The sequence below is a fragment of the Phocoena sinus genome, chromosome 8 (genome assembly GCF_008692025.1).
Source record: "Phocoena sinus isolate mPhoSin1 chromosome 8, mPhoSin1.pri, whole genome shotgun sequence".
Classification (NCBI taxonomy): domain Eukaryota; kingdom Metazoa; phylum Chordata; class Mammalia; order Artiodactyla; family Phocoenidae; genus Phocoena; species Phocoena sinus.
Genome location: NC_045770.1, coordinates 7,332,067 through 7,354,517, shown reverse-complemented (window position 1 = coordinate 7,354,517; position 22,451 = coordinate 7,332,067). Strand labels below are relative to the sequence as shown.

The 22,451-nt window shown below is 50.0% G+C and overlaps 1 protein-coding gene across 2 annotated transcripts in view; it reads right to left on the bottom strand.

Moving 5' to 3' along the window:
• Nucleotides 1-22,451, bottom strand: part of KIRREL3 (kirre like nephrin family adhesion molecule 3) — a 540,145-nt gene that overhangs the window by 95,874 nt on the left and 421,820 nt on the right. The window lies entirely within an intron of this gene.

Sequence of the window (22,451 nt, the reverse complement as noted above, 5' to 3'; positions counted from 1 at the left end):
TCTGGAATGCCCTGTTGTGACCTACTCAGGGGAGCGGGACTGGGGGTTATGGGGTTATGTCCTAGCCCCCTGACTAATAATAAAACTGATCATTATGGGGTGTAATGGTACCAGTGATGTGCCATTGGCCACACACAGGAGCGGGTCCCACCCCATCGATCTCCAAGACCCCTGGCCAGGTGTGGGGATGCAGAGGAGGGACTGATGTATTTTGCACGACAAGGAGCTTAGTGTCTGGAGGCGAAAAATATGTGCACAGGGAACTAAAATAAAAGGTGCCGCAAGTGAGGTATAAAGTCCTAAGAATATCACAAACCGGAAACAGACTCACAGATACAGAGAACAAACTATTGGCTATCAGTAGGGAGAGCAAAGGGGGGAGGGGCAAGAGAGGGGTAGGGGATTAAGAGGTGCGAACTACTGTGGATAAGGTAAATAAGCTGCGAGGATGTATTCTACAACACAGAGGATAGAGTCAATATTCTTTAATAATTATAAATGGAGTATAACCTTTAAAAATTTTGACTCACTAGGGCTTCCCTGGTGGCGCAGTGGTTAAGAATCTGCCTGCCAAGGCAGGGGACACGGGTTCGAGCCCTGGTCCAGGAAGATCCCACATGCCTCGGAGCATCTAAGCCCCATGCGCCACAACTACTGAGCCTGCGCTCTAGGGCCTGCGAGCCACACTACTGAGCCCATGTGCTACACCTATTGAGACCTGCACGCCTAGAGTCCATGCTTCGCAATAAGAGAAGCCACTGCAATAAGCCCACGCAACGGAATGAAGAGCAGCCCCCACTCGCCGCAACTAGAGAGAGCCTGTGCACAGCAAGGAAGACCCAGTGCAGCCAAAAATAAATAAATAAATAAACTAATAATAATAAAAAAATTGTGAATCACTATGTGTTTCCCTGAAACTTATATAATAATAATAAAAAAAGAAAGTCCCAAGGAAGAAAGATTTTTCCTTCTGGGAGAATGGGGAAAGGAGTTGCCGAAGGGCTGGCTTTGGAAATGGCCTGGAAGGGTAAGCAAGATGAGGGCAAGGAGGAAACGTTCCCTGGGATGGGGACGGCGTAAGGAAAGCGAGGAGGTCAGAACGCGTTCACGGAATAAAAGCACGGACATCACACGGTCCAGGCGTGATCTCTGGCTGTGCTGTTACAACTGTGCGACCCTGGGCAAATTTCTTAGTTACTCTGAACCTCAGTTTCCCTATAGGATGGTAATCATGCTTGCTGGGTTGTTTGTGAGAATGAACAGGACGCTTTGAGGAAAGCGCACAGGGTCCTGCATGCCCTCTCACTGCGAGCCTGGTGTGATGGGCGCGTGGCCTCTGTGCATGTAGGATGTGTATCGAGAGAACGTGGTAGGTCCAGCTGCGTAGGCCCTGGAATGCACAGTAAGAAGTTTGCACTAATGAGAAATCATTACTCTTTTTTTTTTTTTGCGGTACGCGGGCCTCTCACTGTTGTGGCCTCTCCCATTGCGGAGCACAGGCTCCGGACACGCAGGCTCAGCGGCCATGGCTCACGGGCCCAGCCGCTCTGTGGCATGTGAGATCTTCCCGGACCGGGGCACGAACCCGTGTCCTCTGCATCGGCAGGCAGACTCTCAACCACTGCACCACCAGGGAAGCCCCCATTACTGGTTTTGACCCACAGGCTCAGGTCTGAGTTTGAGAATGATCACAGTGGCCACAGTGAGGAGGGTGGATGAGGAAGGATAAACTGAAGGCAGGAAGACTGATGAGGAGGACTTTGCTCCTAAGGGCTCAGGCTGAAGCGGCAGCCATGGAAAGAAGGAAATGGATTTAGGAACCAGCGGAGGTAGAGTTGATAGCACTTGATGTGGGACGTGGAGGATAGAGGGCTAAAGGCCCCCCTCTCCCTGGCCTGCAGAATGGGGTGAGTGGGTGACTGCTGGAACCACTGCTGTCTCAGGGGAAGAAGCAGGCTTGGGGGAGGGCAGTGAGCTCAGTTGTAAATAGGTTTGTGGAGAGGGGCCCGGAATCACTCAGAAGAAGAGAGAAGATGCCCTGGTTGTAGTTGGATCCTTGCGCCTGGCGGAAGAAGGTGGGATTCACTCACACTTACTGAGCATCACTATGGCTCAGGCCGTGGGAGAGAAGTGTTTTTGCTATGTGTCCTCTCATTGGGTGTTGACCTGAGAACTCATCTGCAAATCTGGAAAGTTACAGGTGTTGATGTGACTAAGAGGGACACGGTTGCTCCAGGCTGGGAGCATAGGGGGCAACTGCCTCGGGTGGCACGTCTAACTCCTGTCAAGGTCTGCACAGGCTTAGAGCCCTGTTGGGATGGAAGGAGGTCAATCTCCTTCCTTTGGACCAGGATTGGAAATACAGAGAAGCCAGAAGAATAGGCAGGGGTGGAAGACAAGCCTTCTCTCCGTTGTCTGTTTCTCCTGGACCTCTGCTGGGAGAGAGGCTGGGACACACTTTCAACCCCAGCATTGCCATTTGTAGCTGTTGGTAGCCTTGACTCCGAAACACAGGTGAGGGGAAGCTTGCCAATATCATGAACGTTCCAAAAATTGTGCTGAATTTTTATTGGGGCTTACACGGGAGAGAGTGACTACTCTTCCCAGGGCTGGATGAGGGGCAGAAGTACTGTGGGCATGTTCTCCCACTTCGTTCCTTGCCTGAGCTGGGGCAGCCAGGCAGCCTGTGATTCTCCCAACCTCACACGGCTCTCCCTAGGACACGCAGTCTGCCAAGGTTATCCTGGACAGCGTGGGGCGCTAATGAAAAACAATGGGGCTGGCCGAGGCAGGGTGACTCCAAAGGCACTATAAATCCTTCGCCTCCTGATTTTCAGCCTGTAGCCCCAGCCCGAGCCTGCCCTGAGTTCATTAGTGGCTGGGAGAGGTGACCCTCCATCCATTCAACCAAGTTCTGGATGCCAAGAAGACACTGATAAGGGCTGCTGGAAATACTGGCGCGTCGGTGCCTGTGAAGCAGCCCATCCACCCCTGCCTGCGGTCATCCTGGAGTCTGACCGAGATGGGAGGAGCAGAGCAGTGTGAGCTTTGGTGGTGGTGATGGGGGAGGGTAGAGGTGGGAGACACTCGGGCAGCCTCTGAAGGCTAGGATGCTGGAGGTCATCTCAGGCCTCCTGCTGGCTGGCCAGGGGCCCAGGGCTAAGCCCGCTTATTTCTCTGAGTCTCGGGCTCTTGTGTCTTTGGGATTAGAATATGTGCTCACTGAACCATTGCTGGGTTCAGGGAGTAGCATGAAATAAAGAAAGTGGGGCTGAAGAGCAGTGATGGTCATTAGCCTGAGAGGTAGCTGTAGGCATCAGTTACAGGCAGACAGAGGTCCTATGGTGCCCCCTTAGAGCACAGCAGCTTGGGAGCCACCGGCTTCGGCTGGAGGCGGGGCCACGGATCCTGCCCTAGGAAGTCCAGTGAGTCCCGTTCCCTTTTATAAGAGATGCTGTCCGGACATAGGAAGCTGTGAGCACCCAGGCCCAGAAGGTACCAGTTTGGTGCTGCGTCTGCCACCTCTTAGCTGTGTGCTCTTGGGCCTGACCCTTCCCATCTCTGAGACTCAACTCCCATCTGTAAATGCAGGGTTTAGACTGGAAGTCAATCCCTTAGGTTCCCCCTTTCAGCCCTACTCTTCTGTGTTCTGATTTATCCAAAGTCTTATTTTGTGTGTGTGTGTGTGTGTGTGTGTGTGTGTGGGTGCTAAGGCCCAAAAGAATAAAACTGAGGCACAAGGAAGTAAAAGCAAATCTCCTAAGACCATTTTGGTCTATTTGGGGAATATCTATGTCCTAAATCACTTTTTAAAATTTATTTTTATTTATTTTTGGCTGTGTTGGGTCTTTGTTGCTGCACGCTGGCTTCCTCTAGTTGCAGTGAGCGGGGGCTACTCTTCATTGCATTGCATGGGCTTCTCATTGCGGTGGTTTCTCTTGTTGCGGAGCATGGGCTCTAGGTGCACGGGCTCAGTAGGTGTAGCTCATGGCCTCTAGAGCGCAGGCTCAGTAGTTGTGGCACACGGGCTTAGTTGCTCCGTGGCATGTGGAATCTTCCCGGGCCAGGGCTCGAACCCGTGTCCCCTGCACTGGCAGGCGGATTCTTAACCACTGCACCACCAGGGAGGCCCCTAAATCATTTTTTAAAAAACAAACATCTTAAAAAAATCATTTGTATGCTGGTTGGTATAGGCCTTGCCAGTTGCGGGTTGTTCTAAAACTTCTGTATGCATGAGAATCACCTGGGGAACTTGCTAAAAATACAGTTTCCTGGGCATCAAGCCAGAAATTTCAAGATGGTGGGTCTGAGCTGGGCCAAGGAATCTGGATTTTCACAGCTTCCCAGGTGGTTTTTGGTCCACATCTGAGAAGCACTGTTGTAGGCAAACAGCCCAGGCTCAGAGGGACTGCATCCTTTCCCATCTTGGCTCTGTCCCTGTGTGGCCTTGGTCAAGCTGCTGTCTGTCTCTGAGCATCCCGTGGTTTTCTCAGCTGCACAGTGAAGATACTGGATGAGGTCAGTAGCTCCCACACTTTTTTTAGTGCACATACCCTTTTGTTGATGGAATCTTGTGTGGAACCTCAGTGTATAACGTGGATGGAGACAGAACTGGGGTGGAGATGGAAGGACAGAGTCCGGCCCCTTGGGCCCCTGCAGTGGACCCCAAGGTCCCTCTGTTAAATGCTCCCGGAATCAGAAGGACCTGGGCAGTTTTGCTGGTCTCCAGGTGTTCCAGGAAGGGTAACATCGCTGTGTCCCACTGACAGGTGCAAAGCAGGCCTGGGGATCCAGGGGACACTGTGGCTGAGGCAGCCTGGCCTTGAAGCATGGGTTACTTCTGGGTCACTCACTAAACGCTGCGTTAGCGACAACAGCTCAGACCTGGTGTTTATGGAAGAATCTTCTTGTGACTGCTGAAGACCTTCCTGATTGGAAGCAGATCATCTCAGTGCAATGTCCTGAATTTGTGCCCTCTTAGAGCCCAAATACAATCCACTCTTCTTGTTTTTTTAAACTGAAGTATAGTTGATTTACAATGTTGTGCTAATTTCTGCTGTCCAGCAGAGTGACTCAGTTATACACATATATACATTCTTTTTTATATTCTTTTCCATTATGGTTTATCCCAGGACAGTGTATATAGTTCCCTGTGCTATACAGTGGGACCTTCTTGTCCATCCATTCTATACGTAATAGTTTGCATCTACTAACCCCCAAGTCCCAGTCCATCCCTCCCCCAATCCCCCTGCCACCCACCTCGCCCTTGGCAACCACAAGTCTATTCTCTATGTCTATGAGTCTGTTGCTGCTTTGTAGATAGGTTCGTTTGTGTCATATTTTAGATTCCACAATAAGTGATATCATATTGTATTTGCCTTTCTCTTTCTGACTTCCTTCACTTAGTATGATAATCTCTAGTTGCATCCATGTTGCTGCAAATGGCATTATTTTGTTCCTTTTTTATGGCTGACTAGTATTCCATCGTGCATCTATACCATGTCTTCTTTATACATTCTTCTGTGGACGGACATTTAGGTTGTTTCCATGTCTTGACTCTTGTGAATAGCGCTGCTGTGAACATAGGGGCACGTGTATCTTTTTGCATTATAGTTTTGTCCAGATATGTGCCCGGGAGTGGGATGGTTGGATCATATGGTAATTCTAGTTTTAGTTTTCTGAGGAACCTCCGTATTGTTCTCCACAGTGGCTGTACCAACTTACATCCCCACCAACAGTGTAGGAGGGTTCCCTTTTCTCCACGCCCTCTCCAGCCTTTGTTATCTGTAGACTTTTTAAGGATGGCCATTCTGACTCATGTGAGTTGGTACCTCATTGTAGGTTTGACAATCCACTCTTCATGATCTTTGTTAATGGAGAGGAGCAAAGGTGTGAATAATCCAAAATGATGGACATTTCAAAATAATGAATAATCCTAAGTTACATTTATTTTCAACGTTGGAATGCATTTTGGTATTCATGTTTGAATATGGGTGTGTTTGATGTTCTGGGAATTTTTTTTTTTTTTTTTCCTGCAGTACACGGGCCTCTCACCGCCGTGGCCTCTCCCGTTGCGGAGCACAGGCTCCGGACGCACAGGCTCAGCGGCCGTGGCTCACGGGCCCAGCCGCTCCACAGCATGTGGGATCTTCCCGGACCGGGGCACGAACCCTTGTCCCCTGCATCGGCAGGCGGACTCTCAACCACTGCGCCACCAGGGAAGCCCCAGGGAATTTTTAATACTTATGGAAAGCCACAAAAACCCAGTGATGAAGCTCCCTCTGGCCTCCTGCTCAGCTGGGTGGAAAACATCACCCCTGGTACTTGTCCACTCACCCTCCCCAGCTTGCTGTCTTTATGGCTCACACTTTCTTCAGGAGGGGATGGAGATCTTAGCTGATTTTGCCTTTAAAGGACTTTCATTCCCTTTGGGCTGCATGCAAATAAGAAAAAAATAAGAAGCTGTGAAATGTTAACAGAGGACTTCATGAAGCATCTTCGTGAGAGCGTGTGCCTGGAATGGGGATGTTTGCCAAAGATACCTGAGAGCTGACTATATATGTGTCTAATTAAAAAGGCGATTCTTCTCGCAGCCCTGGGATTCTGGGTCTTGTCTTCTGGCTGCTCTAGGATATTAACCACAACTAACTCTTGTATATGCTTTATACATCACAAAGCTCTTCACTTACATTATTTTACTTAACCTACTCCCCTGACACCCTGTCAAAAAGATTCTATCATCCGTCCTGATGTAGACACTTGAATGTTGAGGTTCAAAGTGATGACAAGCCAAGGTCCTAATGCAAGTGTATGCCCCATGCCAGCCCTCTTCTGTGTCACACGGCCTCTCCTGTCACCGCCTAACAGTGGCCCTGGGAAGGGCTCAGATTATTTGCTTCAACCCTGAGAATGCAGCAGCAAAGGAAACAAAATAAAACTAACTTGCAATTACTGCCCTGTCTTTGTTTTGATTGTTTGAAGTGGAGATGTTGGTAAAGGAGAGATTTTGTGCTTGGAAGCGCCTTGAGAGGAAAGCGAGGGAGTGTGCAGGCTGCTGGGGGTGCCAGATGGGCTGAAGGCTTGTCTTCCTTTCTAGGAGGCTGAGGCTGGGTCACTGAGCCCGGGCGTTGCTGAAGGATGGGGTGGGATGGGCTACTCCTTGGAAGCAGTAGCCTCAATTGCGGGCAAGCTATTTTCACATCAGTAATCCCGAGGGGTTGAGAGAATCAATCCCACTTTATGGATTAGGAAACGGAAGCTCAGAGAGGTTAAGAAACCCAGCCAAGGTCACCATGTGCGCTGGAGGCTGGACTCTGAACCATCTGACTCCAGTTATGGGCCTTCGTTTACTAGACAGTCCCCGTTAAGCCCTGAGAGTGTTTGAGCTGTGTGGTTTCCTCTTCAGAAAGCAGAGGCTGGCTACTGTGTCCTCCAGCTGCCCCCAGCTGTGCTCCCAAAACACAGGAAGCTGAAGGGACATCTGCTTCTCGCTGCTGGTCACGGGCCCTGTCCCACCTGCAGACCACAGTCAGCCAAGAAACCTCTGATCCTCCCGGGGAGCCCCTGGGCCTGAGATCAGCTCTGTAAATGACAGTTTAGGGCAAAAGTCATTCACACCCAGGCAGAGGCACGGGCCACCCTGCTGCATCCTTGTTCAGAAGCCCTTTGCATAGGCCGACCCCCTGAAATAGCTTTCTTAGCGCAATCCAGGGCCGTGTGAGGAATGACTTCCATTCCCTACAGGGCTGGAGCTTTGGGCCTTTGAAACAGCCGTTGTGATGTGGAGCGTCTTCTCTGTTGTTAAGGTGACCCAAGGAGGACCAGGTGGTGCCCGGCCTTCTACTGGGCACGGGATTGGGGGCAGCGAATGGGAGTCTTCCTGGGAGAAGGCTCTCCCAGGACGTCTCTGTTTCCAACCTGAAGTGCCCCTGGAGGGGCCGACTCCTCTGATAGGAGAGTTACTCATGGCTTCACTGGAGAGAACAGAGCAGCTTTCAAGCCTCCTCCCCGAAATGTAACAATGTCTGGTACCACTTGGTGTCTTGGGGAGAGAATTCATGTCCGTAATTCGTTACCGTATATCACCGTTAGTACTCTACTCAGGATTTAGTGGGCAAATACCATCTAACTGCACAATAATGACAGGTCCTTGCTGCTTATTGGGTAATTTACTAAGCCTGGAGAATATGGGGCAGGAGGGACTCTGAATAGGAGGTGTTGTAACCCCTTGAATCAAACTTTATGAGTTTGGGTTTGGCAGGGAGGTGGCAGCTGGTAGCCAGCTCTCGTTGCTTTGTTTCTCAGAGTTGGCTGGCAGACTGCTTCCTTCCCCTTTCTTTACAGCAGGAGAGGTCTGGGACTGGGCCCTGCGGCTGCCCGGGGCTGCCTGGGGCTATGGAGGGCCTTTTGGTAGAGAGGGTCTTTGGCTGAACACATAGGAACTCAGCAGGAAGCCAGCAGCAGGAACCAGGCCTGGGGGCTCCATCCAGTCCTTCCATTTATTCCCTCCACTGGGCCTCTTTCTGTATCTGGGCCAGTGGGTGCGGGGTAGAGGGAACTGTCCTTGGCTGGCAGCATCAAGATCATCTGAAACCCTCTCTTCTCTCGCAAGTGCTATGCTGGTCAGGAAGCAGCCATTCCTGGACACTTCCCAGCCTCCATCTGCTCGAGCAAAGTCTGTCTTTGTTTGGCAGTGCACTGTTTAAACTCCTCTAACCTATTTGGACCGCGGAGAGGGGAAGAGACACAATAATGAAAAACGCAACGTGCAACATTGCCTTATGCAATCTAATAAATTACTAGGTACCTGGCTGCCAGCTCAAACTAAGCCCAATATTGCCTGCAGTAATTATTTGGATCACATCCAGTTTATCTGCTTCATATTTGTGCTTCTGTGCTCAGTGGTAACTTATAAATGTCATTGTGGTGTTTATTCGTTATAATGAAACTTAACGATGTTGGAAGTCAGAAGCAGAGGTAGTGGAGCGGCAGGTTTAAAACAATCTCTTCATCTCTGGAGGAGGGCTGAGCCGAGATAACATGGAAGTTATGCCCTATAGGGAAGAGATTTGCAGGGCTGGTGGTGTCCTCACGCTGTGGGGTGGATGGAGAGAGCCAGGAGCCTCCTCCAGAGGCATCCATCAGGAGGCGGGGAAGACTTGGCTGGGTTTATCCCTGGCACCGCCCCATCTGTCCTTGCTTCGTCTTCTGAGGGCATTTAAGGGGGAGGTGTTCAATCTTTACACCACTCGATGGCTGGTTCAGATAAGAGATACAGGCTGCCCAGCGTCTTGGGAGGCAAAGGTCTTGATGGATGGGGACGGAAATTAGAACCTCAGGGTGACCACCGTATGGGAGACAGACCTTTTAAAAGAGGCTTGGAAAAAGGGAGTAGGGGTTGGAAAACAAAGGGAGGGTATCCTGGAGGGCCAAGAGGGGATGGCGAGGTGGGTAGGGGGAGCACAAGGCATGAATGGAATAGGGAATTGCTGGTGGGTGGAGGCTGAGTACCTACCAGTTCTGCAGAAGTCCAGACAAAGATGGACCGTCGGTGTAGAATGAAGTGTTTTGGCTTCATACCACCCCGGACTCTGCCATTTACTAGCTGTATGGCTTTGGGCAAGTTATTTATCTTTCCCGGGTTTTCTTTCCTCATGTAGAAAATGGGAGTAATAACAGATACCTCTCAGGATCGTGGTGATGATTAAACCAGGTGATGTGTATAAAGTGATGAACGCAGTGTTTGGACAGTGGCAGCGGTTGGCACATGGTAGGTGTTCGATAGCTGTGGCCTAGTGAATCCATGAATAATAACACTTCCCACCTGAGTGCATTGCAAAGCCGTCTTCCAAACAATCGAGCTTGGATTGAGACCTTGGAGCTGTGCAGGGCTGATCTTATCACCCCATTTTACAGTGTGGAAGTGGAGGCCCAGGCTGGTGACAGTCACTTGCCCAAGGCTACGCAGCTGGCATATGGAGTGGGTGCTGGCTCTCCTGCTTCCCCGGACAGGAGTCCCCCGGCCAGTCCGAGCTGGACGGCTCCCCATCTGTGCTGAGGGCTGTGCTCTTCCCTCCTGACTGGGTGCCCTGTTCCCCAGAGCCACTCATGAGCCTGGACCTGTGCTGACTTCCCAGCTGCACCTGGAGGCGGAGGCAAGCGGGGCTCTTTCTGTCCATCTCATCTTAATACTACATTTAGTGCCCATTCATGAAATATTCATTCTCTCCCCTCAGCGACATGCTCATACAAGCCTCCTAACATCACAAATATGGATGAAAATTATTAGTCATTGTTATGTCTCCCACTAGCCGATCCCCTCCCCCAACATGTCTCCTGTTTTAGTCTGAGCACAAGTGGGACTGAATTGAGGGTATTAACCTGGAACACTAATAATAATGCCTTGCATTTTATGGTTTATGCTTTCTCAAAGCACCCGTACAACCATTGTGCGTATTTTATCATTGCAACAAATTCACGGAGGAAAGAGGGCTAGCATCGTGAGTACACCCATTTTGCAGGTGAGAAAACATAGGTCAAGAGAGATCAAGGTCAAGGTCACATACCTAGTCAGGAGCAGAACTTATTACTTAAAAACATTATTAATTATTATTATTACTATTATTTTGGACTCCGAATGAAATGTTCTCTGGGAAGCTCAGTGTGTTTGTTTTATGTGAATAAACAATAGCACCATCTTTTATGTAAATAAATAGTGGCACCATTTCCTTTATCGTTTGTAGAGTTTTCATCCCTGTGATTTTACTGGTCCTCATGAGGCAGGCTTCATTTATTCTTACTTGACAAAGCTCAGTGGCAGAGCTGGCCTTAAACCATTATGTCCCAAAGTGGATTCCAAGAAATCCTAGCCCTAAAACGTGCTCTAGGGAAAGCATTTTGTGGTCAAGTAAGTTTGGGAAACTCCGAGAACCATATCCTCCTTTTGGGGGTTCACCAGGCCCTTTGGCATAGTAAAGGCTCTGAGAGGTTCAGTAGGAGAGACTTCTTTAATCAGGGTTAACCCAGCCTCTGCCCACCTTATTTAACTATGCAGACTCTATTTCACAGAAAAACTATTAACCTGCTACAGAAATGCTGCTCCAGGGAAATGCATGTACATGATCCCTCCTCGCCGTATTTCCTGAGGCAGTGGAGTTTGGAGCAGGGGTGGGAGGGCGACAGGCAGCAGACATGCTCGCGGGGCTGTTAGAACTGAAGCCCTCCCCTCAGGCTGCCTCTTCTCTTTCCTGTACCCGCAGGGCTGTGAGTTCCAGATAATTCACTCAATATTAGGTACAGTCAGTCCTGCTTACATCTGGGGCGGGATCAGAGGGGGTGTCTGACTGGTTGAGTGTGGGTCCATGGACAGTGCAATGCGGGGAGATATGGGAGTGGGCAGTCCATGGCCAAGGGGAGAAATCTACACGGATACACAACAGGCTCTGTTCACGCCTGCCCTTGACGGTGATGGAAGGAATTACCCCATCCCCATCTCCCCAGATACACAAAGCTCCCCAAAGCAGAGTAGGCGTAAGAAGACCAGGGTTTGAATCTTAGCTCTATGCCTTTGGTAGATGACTTAATCTCTCTGAGCCTCACTTGCTTTGTCCTCAAAATGGAGCTAACACCACCCACTTTGTGATGTCATGAGGATTAAACGACATGTGTGTGAAAGTGCCTTCCTAGCCCTGCAACTTTGCGGGCTAGCTGCCCCCTCCCTTCTCCCACTCTCCCCAAGTCCCTCCAGTCTTACTGCAGTCAGACAAAGGGCTCCCCCCACCTCTGTGCTCCAAGAGCATCTCACCTGCACACCCCTCCAGCTCTCCCACCACCCTGCCTCCTGCTATTTCATTATGTGCCTGTCTCCCCCTCGGACTCAAAATTCCCTGGGGGCTGTAGCCGACTCTGCCAGTGCCCCACCTGTATCCCTCAGGCCGACTCCCAGCTGCCAGCGTCTGCTGCCCTTCTCCTGAGGTCTTCCTCTTCAGCTGCAGAGGCCACTCTGTCCTTGCAAAGAGCAGGACAGAAGTGCCAGGGAGCGAACACCCCGACCCGAGCAGCCCTCGGCCAGTTACTGGCAAGAGTGCTCTTGTAGATAACCTTGATCCTTGGGTGGCCTGACTGTGAGGCATGGATTCCACAGCACTTCCCAGAGCCTCCCACTGGGATGAGGCTCCAGCTGCCCCTCCTTCAGGGACCTGATGGTACCCTCTGTTTTGGATGCCTTCCCTTTCTCTTGTCAATGTCTACCGTCCTTCTGGCGCTGTCGGCACCTCCTGGATGAGTCTGTGCTTAGGGTCTGCTTCTGGGGGAACCCGAGCTACGATAAGGGCCTCCTCTACGTGTTTTTCATCACCACATCACCCTTAACACCAGGCACACAGGGGTGCCCGATGAATCTTTTCTGAATCAGACAGAAAGGAGCCATAAGCACAGGCGCCTGAAGCCCATGTCCCAGCACGGGCTGGCCGAGGGGGCTGCCTGGGGGTCCCAGGACAGGACGGCTGCTACTTCCTCTCCTCTGCACCTGGTCAAACCTTGGCAGGTGCAGAGGACCCACAGTCTGGCCAGCATCCTTCCTCAACGAGGGAACGGCTCGGTGTTGTGTTTTGAGACCCTTTCCTGAGTAATGGTTGAGAAGTTCTGCTCTTGTACTAAGAATAGTGGTTATTCCTGGTACGTTTCATTTGGGGGTTGGGGGGAGTGTCACATCGCTCTATTTATCCCACAGTCTGTACGCAGTTACTGAAACTGTCACTGTGCCCTATATGCCACAGGCCATTATGTGTATTTCAAACCATTATATAAATGGACTTGATCTGGTACTTCTGAATGTCATTAAACTCCTCCCATACCAGTAACAACACAGTTACCATGGAAACGAATACTTTGGAGAAGGAAAGGTATAGGGAAGAAAGCAGATGGATTGGGAGGAGACGCACCCGCCGATTACTATTTCCAGAGCACGGGGCTCGGTGGTGTGACACGGCCACTCTGAGTCAGGTTTTTATTGACTCTCCTTTGATAAAAGGTCTGGATAATTCATCTCAGCCTGAACCTGCTCATTCCGGCACACAGCTCCAAAACTTTATGGCACCGCAGGCCGTTAGGCACCCTCATTTACTCAGACTGTCCCTCCCTGGGGAGGGGGGTGGAGGGAGGGTCTCAGCATTCAGTGACGCAGCCTCTGGGGCTGGCTGAGGATGGGCAAGGGGAGGCAGAGAGAGGAAAGGATGCCTACTTAGGGCATAGGTGGCGTGGCGTGAGACCCCGGGATTTTGGCCAGTGGCTGCTACCTGTCACTCGGTCCCATTGTCCCCAGTGCAGCCAGAATGACAAAACTGTAGACTCTCGGGGTTGAAGGGGTGTTTTCTATTTGAAACTCCTTTATAAGAGCCTAGCCGAGGAGCTGCCCATGGCCTTGGTAGGCAGTGAGTTTCCTGTCTTTGGAGAGATTCAAGCACAGGCTGCAACGACCTCTTATTTTTTTTTAAGTTTTTACTAAAGTATAGTTATTTACAATGTGGTGCTAGTTTCAGGTGTACAGCAAAGTGATCAGTTATACATATATATATATGAGCTCTTTTTTTAGATTCTATTCCCATATAGGCCATTACAGAGTGTTAAGTAGAATTCCCTATACTATACAGTAGGTCCTCGTTGTTTACCTATTTTATATAGTGGAGTGTATTTGTTAATCCCAATCTCCCAGTTTATCCCTCCCCCACTTCTCCTTTGGAAACCATAGTTTGTTTTCTATGTCTGTGAGTCTGTTTCTGTTTTGTACATAAGTTCATTTGTATCATTTTTTTAGATTCCACCTATAAGTGATATCATATGGTATTTGTCTTTCTTTGCCTGACTTAACTTCACTCAGTGTGACAATCTCTAGGTTCATCCATGTTGCTGCAAGTGGCGTTATTATTATTACATTTTATGGCTGAGTAATGTTCTGTTGTATATATGAACCACATCTTCTTTATCCATTCATCTATCGATGGACACTTAGGTTGCTTCCATGTCCTGGCTATTGTAAATAGTGCTGCTGTGAACCTTGGGGTGCATGTATTACAATAGCCTCTTATAATAAAATTTGTTCCCAGGGCTCAGGTATCACTTTCTCCAGGAGGCCTTCCTGGGTCCTGCTCACCTGGCCTACAGTTTGACTGGATTCCCCTTCTCTGCTCCCATAGCTCTTTACACACCTGGTTACAGCTATTAGGACACTGTGCTGTAATTGCCGTCATATCCTTGGGACGGGGACTGTGTCTTTACATGCCAAGGGCCCAGCACAGTGCGGGCATGGAGTATTTATGGGGATTGGTACTTGGCGGGGATATTGAGCCATCAGAAGAGGGTGTAGACTAGATGACCTTGGGTCCCTTCTGGCCTTGAGAATCTCTGATGATATGGTTCTAAACCTGCTCTGACGATACCTAAATTTCTGTGTCTCCCAAGTCACATTGCTTAACCATCAAGCATACTAGCCACAAGGTTAAAGAGAAAAAACAAAAACAAAACAACCCCAAAATCAACTTGACGTGAAATATGTCTAATCTCTCCAAGTGGAGGATGAAGTTCCTGAGGACGGAGGCTGTATCCAGCCTCTGAAGCTCCTGTACCCGGCACAGTACTGGGCTCATAGGGATACGTTTCATGTCAAAACATACCCCTGTATCAAAAAAACCGACTTCCCTTCCTTTTCTCCAGAGGTCCTTGCTTCTTGTCTCTTTCAAAACATGGTCCACCACCCCCCCCACCCCGCAGAAGTGGCCCAAGAAAATGAGAGTTCTTTACCTATAAAGTAAACATAAGCTCTAGGCAGCAAAGCTTGAATGCCTAAAATAAAAATGGAAGACCTGGGAGGGGAGTGGACTTAGGCTCAGGAGCCTGGGTTCAAGCCTTCGCTGTACTGCTCGCCAGCTGTGCTGTTCTGGGCAAGCCCATCCCTGTCCTGAGTCTCGGCTTCCTCTTTCCAGGTGATTTCTAAGGTTTCCTCTGTGATTCTCAAGTTGCCCAGTCCCAGCATCTTGGGAGCCACTGCCCAGGGGCAGAGAAGTTCACTGTCCTTGCTCTTTTTTCATTGTCTACTTTGTGCAAACTTGATGCCATGAAACATTATCCTGGGAGATAATGGAGACCAAGCAGAACTTACAGACTTGGGAAGGGAAACAGGTCTGAGCTAAATAATTGCAAAATGCACTTCTATGTACAGACTGAGCTAAGCCCTTGGAAGGAAAGAAATATGAGAGCATGTAACACAGAAACGTGATCGAGACTGGGGAGGGGTGGGTCTGAGGATGCTTCACTGGAGAAGTGACACTTCAGCTGAGATCTGAAAGTCGAGCAGGTGTCACTATGTGAAGGGTTTGGGGATGGGGTGTGGTGAGCGTGGCCAGTATCCTAAGAGGGGGGACCAGTGTAGACAAAGGCTCTATGGCAGGCGGGAATATGCCCTGTTGGAGGAGCCAAAAGCACGCTGATGTGACTGGAGTACAGAGTATTAAGGGGACAACATGAGGCCAAAGGGGTTGGTAGGAACTAGGTCACAGAGAGCCTTATAAAACATGTCGAGGATTTAGGTATTTTCCCTACCGGCGATAGAAAGCTATTGAAATATTTTCAAGAGGAAAGTGACGTTTTCAGATTTGCATTTTGAACTACTGCTGGGGCTAAAGGATGGAAGAAGAACTGGGAGGGAAGGGGCTGAGCCTGATTGACACAAGGAACCAGTTAGGAGAGCACAGCTGCAGTCCTGGTCAGGGGGCGTTGGCGATGGGTAAGGGCGCTGGCCCTCAGATGGGCAGAGGTGGACGGATTCGAGAGATAGTCGGGAGGTAACATTTCTAGGTCTTGCGGAGGATTGGAGAGGGGTGTGAGGGAAACTGAAGTCTGAAAAGGAGCTTGGCAGGGTCTGTGGTCTAGATGGTCCCCAGCTCACCTTAGAGCAGCAGGGAGGGCTGGTGGCTGGAGGAACAGGTCTGGGGAAAAGCTCCGAAATCCACCATCAGATGGAGGCAGGAGAATGGAAATGGTGGTCTCCTTGTTCCAAGGCGCCGAGCTAATTAAATAACAATCATAAAGCGCCCTGGAAACCTGAGTCTTGCCATAAATAATAAACAGGCACGTTATACAAATAATGAGCTTTGCAGCCCCAGTGGAAGAAAACACATCAGTAAGAAAAATGAAATAAGAAGAAATGCACCCAAAAGCTCCAACTAACAAAATGACGGTATTAGCCAGTATCCGGGGCGCCCTGGCAGGCGGTGAAGGGACTGTCTCAGGAAAATGATGCTGGGCCCTCGGCATGAGCCAGACTCTGGGGGACGACAGGCAGAGGGCCAGGAGCTCGAGTGTCAGCCGACCCACCCTCCCCTGGGTCAGGTCCCTGGGCCAAGTCCAGACCACCGGAGTCCTGCCCACACCGCCAAAAAAGAAAGTGCAGCTTGTCCTGCAGGCCAGCTTGACGGCCTCCCAGCCACCCAGGGTACAGCTGACATGGGCCCGTATTCATTCTCTGAGGACAGACAGAAACAGATACACATCTGCCTCTGAGGCTGCTGAATTTCCTAGTGCTGGTTTCTTTGGTGACCAAAGCATTTAAAATTATGGGGTGGGGGGTGAGAAGAGGGTGTGGCAGGGTGTTGAGAGCCGGGGTAGATTTTTGAATCATCACATTGCAAAGACTGAACGGAGATCATATCCAACATTACCCAGTTTTGCCCACAAGGAGGTTATCTATCATCCCGGGGTTTAGGGATTTGCCCCAGGCCATACACAGGCCCATGGGCACCACCTCTACTCATTATCACTCTGTGAGGGGACAGACAGGGAGCAGTGGACGTGTTAGACTCGTTCTTAAGGGTTAGGGAACAGGGGTGCAGGAGGAGAGGGTGGGTGCCCCTGCCACCCCAAAGAACTTCCGAGCTGCTCAAGGTGCCTGGATTCTCATCCTCCAGGGCTCTGCCTCCCTCACAGGCTGAGAGGCAAGGACGTTGGCATGCAGAGCCCGGCCTAGGATGATGGTGCCCCCAGGGGCTGTGCTGCAGCCTGAGCCTGTGTGGACCGGTGGCCGTGGAGCAGGCCTTCTCCTTCCTCGGCTCCTCCAGCCCCTCCCGCCCCTCCCGCAGTGGCCCACCCCCAGTCAACAAAGCTGCCTTTGCTAATCACTTGCGCTTGTTTCTTTCTGGGAAGATGAAAGTGACAGTGCTGGGAGGCATATCTGCTTTCCCTTCACTGAGCCAGGAGAAGCAGCCGGTCCCTGTGATTCTGAAGGTCTGGGGACTCTGCCGCCCACCAGATGCGCAGCCGGAGGAGGGAGGACAAGCGCCTCATGGGCAGGCCCACCTTGGCCTTGAAGGGATGCCCTGGCAGGGAGGCCAGGGCTTCGCGGCTTCCCCTCTCCTCCTTTAAGCATCCTCTTCCTCATTTCCCCCTCATTTCCCCCATCAAGAGTCCTAGGGCCCAGTAGCCTTTTCTGGTTCCATAGAAAGAAAGGGTGTTCCCCGGCCTGTGTCTCCCTCTCCACGTCTTTCCTGATTTTCTCCCACATCAGCTGGGGAGTCTCCTGTCTTCTGCCCCCATTTTCTCCTGCCCCTTCCACTTTCTCTGTATTTTCAAGTTAAAGCCTTAGGGGCTTCCCCTCCAATCATGGCCTCAGCCTCCTCTTTCCAAATTCAACAAGGGCTGGACTGGATGTCAGGAGAGCTGGGTTGTAGTCCTGGCTCTTCCAGCAACTTCCTACTGACCCTGGGCGAGTCCCTCCATGGTCCCGGATCTCCCTGGGTGGGTGGGTTGTGCTACAGTCGCTAGAGTTGCTCACGGTTCTAACAGAGAGCAGTACTGGGCTTTCTGAGAGGCAAGCAGAGCCCCTCATCTGACACCACGCGAGAGCTTCCTATTCTGCCCTTGGATAGGATCCGCCCTGGGTAAGCAATGTGCATTGAGCAGGTGAGTGGTTCTGGGCTCTTCAGGAGAAATGGGTAATCAGGTAATCGGGAAAGGATGGAAAGAGGAAAGGGAATGGGGTGTGTGTGTGTCATGTTTGGGCAGTTCCCCCTGCATATCTCATGGGAAATACCTGCCTAGTGATGCCCCAGATGACAAGGTGGCCCAGCAGTAGGAGGGGTGAGGAAGGAGGGCAGGTGGGTACAGGACGGACAACCCCACTGGTGGCCTCGCCTCCTAGCCCTCCGCTTGGCTGACCTGCCCGGGTCCTAGCCTCCCAGGAGGGACTGTAGCGCTGGCCTCGGAGGAGAGGCTGAGAGGTAAGGCTTATGGAATTGCTGGGGGTGTGGAGACTCGTGCTCTATGTCAGGATGCTCGGCCTCCTGAGTTCCTTCTCCAGACCCACCTTACCCTTGTGGGTGGTTTTGGGTATTCCTCCGTTGCCACTTCTGGCACTAATTAATTACTTAAATTGAAATTGATTACTCACTATGTGCGAGACACTGGGCTAAAGCCCAGGGACTGGCAAGGAAAAGAGGGAGCAGGACCCTTGCCTTCCTGAAGCTAACTCTTAGGTGGGACAGTCTAATGAATAATCACCAGTTAGAGTAAGTGCCACAAAGTAAATAGGCTGGTTGTCACAACGGAGCACAATGGTGGGGGGAAGAGGGGTATCTGCTTTAGGCAAGGTGGTCTGGCAGGACCTCCTGTGGAGGTGACAGGAACACTGAGATGCGTCTGTGTGTTTCTATTGGGAGCGGGAGGGCAGAGGCTATGTCTTATTTACTTTTCAAGCTCCAGTGCTTAGAACAGTGGCTGGCACTTACTATGAAAAATTGGTATTATTTTTATGGTGGGTATTCTTTGAAAGTTTGATGAATAAATAAATGATCTCCTTCCAGCAGTTCCTACTTAAAGCACCATGTACTTAATCACATGAAGACAATTATGTCAAACAAATTTAATAGTCCCATGCCTAGTCTGTCTTTATTTGCACCTTTCTTGACAACCCTTCATTGATTTTTGTCCATACCTCCATTTGATGCCTCAGATGTGTTGAGTCCAAACAGGAAAGAACACACACACACATATTTCGCCAACCACCTCCATTCCTGCAAACGCTGCAAATTCTACCTGAGAAGCTATTACGTGCTCCTAAATAGAGCAAACCTCTCATTAACTATCACATGCCTCCTTAAATGATTTTTTTTTTTTTTTTTTTTGCGGTACACGGGCCTCTCACTGTTGTGGCCTCTCCCGTTGCGGAGCACAGGCTCCGGACGCTCAGGCTCAGCGGCCATGGCTCACGGGCCCAGCCGCTCCGCGGCATGTGGGATCTTCCCGGGCCGGGGCACGAACCCGTGTCCCCTGCATCGGCAGGCGGACTCTCAACCACTGCGCCACCAGGGAAGCCCCTTAAGTGATCTTTGAATAGTGTTTTCTTTGTACTGCTTTTTGTAGTTTAACGGCACCAGTTGCGTTTACTCTAGCTTATGAGAAACCCCAGATCTATAAAGTTCCTGCTCATTCATTATTTTTCTCTTGCTTCTTCTCAAGCTGTTATTTTTGGGGGGAGTGTAGTGAGGAGAGGAGAGTGGAAGGAAAAGAAAATAAAAAGATACCAAATTAAGGAAACAAATGAAATAGGGGACGACTTCTCCCCGGGTGACAGACACCCTGTTAGATACTGTTAAACAGAACAAACGTGCTTTAATACAGCACTAGTTGGTCTTTTATTTTTATTCTAAATTGCAAACATAATGCTCACCGCCTTATCTTTGATGCAAGAGGCAGCTAATTGTTCCAATGTCTCACTAATTCTAACACCCGGGAGAAAAATTTATCATTTTTAAAACTCTTCTACCAATTGTTCAGTTTACAGCAAGGAGTGTAGTGCAGTGGGGACAGAGATGTCTGTTTCTTGATCTATGTCACAGCTGCGATTCCAGTTCAATTATTAATATGTGGAAGTTATAATCATTTTGAGTATTGGAACAAGATAATTATAAACCATAAAACAGCTCCCCATGCTTGCCGACGCTTTTTTCTTATGTGCAAACATGTTGGAGTTTGGGCATGTGAGCTTTAGAAAGAGAAAAAAATGTATAATATGGCACTTGGGGTAGTAAGCCTGGCTGGAGTGGGAGCAGAGAAACATTCTTTTCCTTTCCAGGCCCCTCCCGCCTCCCCTCCTCAAGCCCCCCACTCCTCCAGAGCCAAAGCTTACCCCCCCCCCTCCCCCGGCATCCCTCCTTCTGTCCCAGTGACTCACCCGCCTCTTATCCTGTCTCCTCTGTTAGCTGAGATTTGTAACTCCTCACACATGGTGGTTTCACTTGCTTACCACCGCCTTGTCTCCTTGTTTACCCAGAAGCAGCAGCAGCTACTCTATGTGCTACTGTGTGTGAGCCTGAATGTGTGTGTGTGGGGGGGGTGGGGGCATTTGGGAGGGGCGAGAATCACAGGCACAGAGGAAGGCGGGGCTGGGGCTTAGCCGCTCTGTTACCTCCTGGCTATTGCCGTTGTCTCTGTTGCCTTTTCCTTGATTCTCAGTTTGTCTTCACTGGCGGAGGGTATAGATTGGGGTAGAGCATTCCTAACCAGGTCGACCACAGTCAGTTGAAAGGAATAACCCATTTATATGGATTGTGTGTGTTTGAAGAGGGGACTTAGAGAGAAGAGGCATTGTTCTGGCATCTTCCCTTTTTAACAAGAAAAAAACAGTTTAAAATGCCATCTCGGCTTAGTTGTTGCACAAAGTAAGGCTAACTGTCCTCAGAAGTCATCTGGTGCTGGTCGTGTTTCCAAGTCCTCCTCTAGTCCTCCCTGACTTTCTTCCTTCCTTCTTTACTTGAACAAAATCTAAGGAGATATTAAGGCTGCATTTATTTTTCTTACCATTTTCCTAACCTCTGGTTCAGAGTATTACCATCGTACATTTCTGCTATGGCAAAAATATGGATTGAATTGTGTTCCCCTGCTGCACCCCCCCCAACACCGCTCCTATGTTGAAACCCTAACCCCTAATTGTGACTGTATTTGGAGATACGGCCTTTACAAAAGTGTTAAGGTTAAATAAGGTCATAAGGGTAGGGCCCTGATCTGATAGGATTAGCGTCTTTGTAAGGAGAGACACCAGAGCGCGCTCTCTCTCTCTCTCTCTCTCTCTGCCATGTGATGACTCAGTGAGAAGGTTGCTGTCTGCAAACCAGAACGAAAGCTCTCACCAGAACCTGACCATGCTGGCACCCTGATCTTGGACTTCCAGTCTCCAGAACTGTGAGAAAATAAATTTCTGAGTTTAAGCCAGTCTATGGTATTTTGTTATGGCAGCCCAAGTCACTTGTGAAAATTTGGAGGGAGTCAAATCATGTTCATCAGCCTTGTGATATGATTCTTTTTAGGCCCCAAGATCTTGAGTCAGTATCCTTTTACTGAGGTCAGGCACTCAGAGCTTGAGCTTTCAAATCCAGTCCAAGTCCTGACTTTTTGGCACCCCTGTTCCCTGTGACCCTCATTTCAGCTTCTCTAATGAGCATTGCCAGCAAGAGAATGTGTCTATTCAGCACCATGGACAGAGGCATACTGTCAGTTTCTACAAATTAGATGTTACCGCCTCGGCTCTCAAGAACGTGGTGTTGGGAAGGGAGGGGTAGGCTGCGAAAGAGAAAAGTCAGGAAGGGATACTGGCTGGTTGGATGCAGAAAATGCAACCCTCAACCCTGGCTGTGCTCAGCCACGGAGCTCCGACAAAGAGGAAGTAGCTTCTTGAGGCTCTTGCCTTCTTACACAGACAGGCATTGAAACGGGGGAGGTGATAGTCTTTATGTTTAATTGTGCTGGCTTAACGGCTGTCAAACTGTCAGTATGATGTGTGCTGGCAACAAACCTACAGTGGGTGAGGCATTAGGTCTGGGGAGCACATGGGGTTGTGAGTGTCATGGTCTGTGGGCTGGGAGGAGAGCCAGCTAAGGAGCATAGGAAGAGGGAGCCATGCTATGGCCTAACTTTAGGGCTAAGATGGTACAGGTGAGCTGCCTTTTCCATGCCTGGAATGGGAATGAGGCTACAGGGACCCTGGTCCTTGAGTGGGGAGGGGCCCAGCTCACGGCAAGCTGGGCTGGTGAGAAGCCAGGGTTTCATTTGTCTGACTTTACTGAATAAATGGCCTCCCCAGCCATTGCTCACCTACTTTTGAATCCTGACAAACAGTCTGTGGCATCTGATGGAGAGGCTTATGAACTGCATGGAGACAGATGGCTGGGGATGAGGAGATTGGCTCTTTATTACAGCAGGCCCGTAAGTGACAGCACTCCTCTCACATCCTAGCCTCCACATCAATGTCAATACCTTCCTCCAGCCTTCTGTGGCCCAGTCAAACCTCAGAGGAAAGACCCAGTGCTAGAGGAAGGCAGAATGGCCTATGAGTAAGTGGGAGAGGTAGGGCCAATGGAGTCAGAAAAGAGGGCAGTCTTTCGAGGGGAAGTTCTTTGAGAATAAAAGCT